Here is a 6,130-nt window from a genome sequence, read left to right on the forward strand (position 1 = left end):
TAAAGTCCGCCTTTACATTACCGAGCGCAACTCCCACCACAGATTCCTTATCGGGCTCTGGTTTCTTTTGTTCCCCGCCCACGGGCAAGGCATCACACAAACCAAACCGACCTTGTTTTAAATGCAGCAAACGGAACAGTCATCCACACCTACGGAAGCATGCCAGTTGACCTGAACATTGGGCTACGGCGTAACCTTAATTGGCCTTTTATCGTCGCTGACACGAAGTAGCTATAATTGGTGCAGACTTTCTGTCCCACTTTCATCTCCTCGTCGACGTAAAGGGCCAAAAACTAATCGATGCGAGCACCAATCTATCGACACCAGCTTGTCTTTCCAACGCTGTACATCACTCTGTATCTACCATTCAAGGTGCACACAGATTCCAAACTTTGTTGCAGGAATTTGTGGACGTTACTGCTCCAGCACAGAAGGGATGCAACCATCACGATACACAACACTACATTGAGACTACAGGAAGCCCAATCTCCGATCGCCCGCGCCGTCTATCTGGTGAGAAACTTTTAACCGCAAAGACAGTAATCAATTTCTTGCTTTAAGAGGGTATTTGTCGTCCTTCTAAAAGCCAGGGTTAAGCCCGCTACATAAAGTGAGCAAAAAAGATGGAAGTTGACGATCTTGTGGGGACTATCGCAAACTCAACGCGATAACGGTACCTGACCATTATCCAATTGCTCATACCCACGGGAAAAAGATGTTTTCTACTCTCGACCTAGTAAAAGCGTATTATCAGATTCCAATGGCTGAGTGTGACATCTTATTGGCCTTATTGAATTTCTCTATATGCCGTTCGGCCTTAAAAACGCTACACAGACCTTCCGAAGGTTTATAGATAACATTTTCCGTGGCATCGATTTCGTTTATTGTTACATTGACGGTATCCTGATAATGTCCAGTTCCTTGAGGAACACGAAAAACATCTGCGTACCGTTATGGAGATCCTTCGTATCCACGGACCTTGCATTAACCTAAGCAAGTGTCAATTGGCCCAGATAGAGGTGCATTTTCTAAGCTATACCATTAACGAGCACGGAATCAAGTAATCGGGTAGAGGCAATAAAAAACTATACGAGGCCTTTTACAATCAACGAACTAGGAAGTTTACTCGGCATAATAAATTATTATCGGAGATGCCTGCCTCGTTCGTCACACATCCAGGCTCCTCTTTCAGAACTTCTTAGGAACGTCAAGACCGATCGAATGGACACCAGAACGAGTTGCCTCTTACGATTCTTGTAAACAAAGCGTCATGGATGCGGTACTACTGGCTCATCCCTTTCCAAAAGCACAACTGGCTCTCGTATGTGATGCTTTTGATGTCGCAATCGGAGCTGCACTAGAAAAGCTGGTCAATGGTCATTGGCAGCCTCTTGTTTTTTTCTCAAAAAAATTAACCGACACTGAGAAAAATTACAGCACATACGATAGAGAGTTGCTCTCCATTTATGAAGCCATTAAGAATTTCAAGCACTGCCTCGAGGTTTGAATATTTTGCATTAAAACAGACCACAAGCCTTTCGTGTATGCATTTAGGCAACGGCCTGAAAAAGCGCCACCGAGGCAACTTCGTCATCTTGGCTATATTTCGCAGTTCACGACTGAGATCATTCATGTCAAGGGATCTGAAAACGTAGTCGCGGATGCATTACCATGCCAGTCTCTGTCAGCCTAAGCAAATCGAGGAAGCACAGGCAGCCGATACTGAGCTCCCAACTTACTGCAAGGAACTACTTCGCTTCAGCTGGAAAAAATACGCTACGATGACAATGTCGCACTTTACTGTGACATATCAACAAATTACGTTCGTCCTTATGTACCCACTGCTCTTTGCAATAAAATATTCTCTTTCTTTCACAGCCTCTCACATCCGAGCGGCAGATCCACTCTGCAACATATTAAGCAAAAATTTGTATGTGTGAGAAAAAACGTCATTGAGTGGTGCAGAACTTGTCTTTCTTGTTAACGTGCCAAGATAAGCAGGCATAATCCTGTTGCGCACCACAACAAGCAAAAAATGTTCCGCCAAAAAGAAATGCTCTCATGTATTTATTCGGACCGATGCCGTCAAACTACCATTGGAACAGCCTTAATCAGGACCTTTTGAAGTCGTTTATCGCAACAGCGACCGAGTTTTCACATTAAATGTCAACGGCAAGGAAGTAGCTGTCTCCGTCGATCGAATAAAATCGACCTTTCTAGCTAAAATCGATACACAGTAGGATGCTCAACCTGAGATCGAGTTACAACCACGAACCGACCAGAACAAGCGAGTACAATTCAACGTAACGTGACGTCATAACTGGGGAGGGAGTACTGTGGCGGCCCAAGTTAAAATACCATCTAGCGGAAAATCTGTAAACTAAGAACTTAGCTACGATATTTATTGTTATCTTTCTGATCGATATGTTCTAAGAAACACATCTCTATCTCTCTTCTTCCGGCTCTCGGCTAAGCTGCACGCACGCTTTGTAACTCCTCATTGTGAAACCCAAACATACATTAATAAAATAATAGTAACACCAATTCGTGTTACCATAGTGGTGACCACGATAGTAGATTTCAGCTAAGTATATGACAACAATCTTTTTAATTGAGCCAAACTGTCGCAAAATTAAAAATTTGCCCACGTACTGAGGGCTTACACATGCAAACATTTTGCAACTGAGACACATGACACAACTGCATACCAGGATTCGAGAGCTTCAAGCTCAGGTGGAGGCTTTACGAATGAATTCTACTGCAGGACAAGCGGTGAACACTGGACCAATGGCACGGGCAACAGTCCACCTGCCAAAGTTCACTAGCAGCAACACTCAACTATGGTTTGCCCAGGTGGAACGCTCATTTCGTTTGCACGGCGTTAACAATGACGACGACAAATTTGATCACATAACCGTTAACTTGGATACGGAGGTCGCTTAAGACGTTGAGGATTAAGTCACGCATTCTCCAGTCGCAAACAAGCTTGACACGCTGAAGGCTCGCTTGCTCGACAAATTTGCAGAGTCAGCAGAATCAAAACTACGGCGTTTACTGCAAGGTGGAGGATCTTCTGGCCTGAAGCCCTCCCAAATTCTAGCTCACATGCGTCGGCTGGCACCGGAATCCAGCAGCGAACCAATAATCCGTACATTGTTTCTTCTGAAATGCCTCAGAATATTCGTCCGATTCTAACCGTCTGGGAAGAGACCGACATTGAAAAACTGGCCAAAGTGGCAGACAAAATGCTTGAAACCATCGGATCTTCCAACACGTTCGCCATCTCTGCAGATGACGTAGCCGGAAACGCTTCGGTGAATGCGGTTGCTCGTCCGGAATCGATCAAGGACATCGCAAACTCTCTGCGTGCGCTGACAAAAAAGGTTGATACGATGCAAGGTGACATTAAACGAATTCAATCTAGTAATCTTTCAGCCAGTCAAACTCATGGATCATTTTACCGATCCGCTTCACAACAAGGCTCTCAATCGGCAACAGTTTCCGAAGGTCCATTACAACAACCTGGCGATCCACAAGCTGAACATTGCTATTATTATCGTCGTTTTTGAAATGATGCTCGCAAGTGCAAATCTCCTTGCCCTCTTGCGCACCTTTTAAACTAATGCCGCTGTCACCTTCATCGCTGGAGGGTTGCAGTACAACCAACGCCAGCGAAAAGCTCGTCCAGTCAGTAATCTTATCTAAAGTCCGCCTTTACATTACCGAGCGCAACTCCCACCACAGATTCCTTATCGGGCTCTGGATTCTTTTGTTCCCCGCCCACGGGCAAGGCATCACACAAACCAAACCGACCTTGTTTTAAATGCAGCAAACGGAACAGTCATCCACACCTACGGAAGCATGCCAGTTGACCTGAACATTGGGCTACGGCGTAACCTTAATTGGCCTTTTATCGTCGCTGACACGAAGTAGCTATAATTGGTGCAGACTTTCTGTCCCACTTTCATCTCCTCGTCGACGTAAAGGGCCAAAAACTAATCGATGCGAGCACCAATCTATCGACACCAGCTTGTCTTTCCAACGCTGTACATCACTCTGTATCTACCATTCAAGGTGCACACAGATTCCAAACTTTGTTGCAGGAATTTGTGGACGTTACTGCTCCAGCACAGAAGGGATGCAACCATCACGATATACAACACTACATTGAGACTACAGGAAGCCCAATCTCCGATCGCCCGCGCCGTCTATCTGGTGAGAAACTTTTAACCGCAAAGACAGTAATCAATTTCTTGCTTTAAGAGGGTATTTGTCGTCCTTCTAAAAGCCAGGGTTAAGCCCGCTACATAAAGTGAGCAAAAAAGATGGAAGTTGACGATCTTGTGGGGACTATCGCAAACTCAACGCGATAACGGTACCTGACCATTATCCAATTGCTCATACCCACGGGAAAAAGATGTTTTCTACTCTCGACCTAGTAAAAGCGTATTATCAGATTCCAATGGCTGAGTGTGACATCTTATTGGCCTTATTGAATTTCTCTATATGCCGTTCGGCCTTAAAAACGCTACACAGACCTTCCGAAGGTTTATAGATAACATTTTCCGTGGCATCGATTTCGTTTATTGTTACATTGACGGTATCCTGATAATGTCCAGTTCCTTGAGGAACACGAAAAACATCTGCGTACCGTTATGGAGATCCTTCGTATCCACGGACCTTGCATTAACCTAAGCAAGTGTCAATTGGCCCAGATAGAGGTGCATTTTCTAAGCTATACCATTAACGAGCACGGAATCAAACCTCCTAGTAATCGGGTAGAGGCAATAAAAAACTATACGAGGCCTTTTACAATTAACGAACTAGGAAGTTTACTCGGCATAATAAATTATTATCGGAGATGCCTGCCTCGTTCGTCACACATCCAGGCTCCTCTTTCAGAACTTCTTAGGAACGTCAAGACCGATCGAATGGACACCAGAACGAGTTGCCTCTTACGATTCTTGTAAACAAAGCGTCATGGATGCGGTACTACTGGCTCATCCCTTTCCAAAAGCACAACTGGCTCTCGTATGTGATGCTTTTGATGTCGCAATCGGAGCTGCACTAGAAAAGCTGGTCAATGGTCATTGGCAGCCTCTTGTTTTTTTCTCAAAAAAATTAACCGACACTGAGAAAAATTACAGCACATACGATAGAGAGTTGCTCTCCATTTATGAAGCCATTAAGAATTTCAAGCACTGCCTCGAGGTTTGAATATTTTGCATTAAAACAGACCACAAGCCTTTCGTGTATGCATTTAGGCAACGGCCTGAAAAAGCGCCACCGAGGCAACTTCGTCATCTTGGCTATATTTCGCAGTTCACGACTGAGATCATTCATGTCAAGGGATCTGAAAACGTAGTCGCGGATGCATTACCATGCCAGTCTCTGTCAGCCTAAGCAAATCGAGGAAGCACAGGCAGCCGATACTGAGCTCCCAACTTACTGCAAGGAACTACTTCGCTTCAGCTGGAAAAAATACGCTACGATGACAATGTCGCACTTTACTGTGACATATCAACAAATTACGTTCGTCCTTATGTACCCACTGCTCTTTGCAATAAAATATTCTCTTTCTTTCACAGCCTCTCACATCCGAGCGGCAGATCCACTCTGCAACATATTAAGCAAAAATTTGTATGTGTGAGGAAAAACGTCATTGAGTGGTGCAGAACTTGTCTTTCTTGTTAACGTGCCAAGATAAGCAGGCATAATCCTGTTGCGCACCACAACAAGCAAAAAATGTTCCGCCTAAAAGAAATGCTCTCATGTATTTATTCGGACCGATGCCGTCAAAGTACCATTGGAACAGCCTTATTCAGGACCTTTTGAAGTCGTTTATCGCAACAGCGACCGAGTTTTCACATTAAATGTCAACGGCTAGGAAGTAGCTGTCTCCGTCGATCGAATAAAACCGACCTTTCTAGCTAAAATCGATACACAGTAGGATGCTCAACCTGAGATCGCTGTACAGCCACGAACCGACCAGAACAAGCGAGTACAATTCAACGTAACGTGACGTCATCACTGGGGAGGGAGTACTGTGGCGGCCCAAGTTAAAATACCATCTAGCGGAAAATCTGTAAACTAAGAACTTAGCTACGATATTTATTGTTATCTCTCTAAT

The sequence above is a fragment of the Drosophila gunungcola genome, unplaced genomic scaffold (genome assembly GCF_025200985.1).
Source record: "Drosophila gunungcola strain Sukarami unplaced genomic scaffold, Dgunungcola_SK_2 000018F, whole genome shotgun sequence".
NCBI lineage: Eukaryota > Metazoa > Arthropoda > Insecta > Diptera > Drosophilidae > Drosophila > Drosophila gunungcola.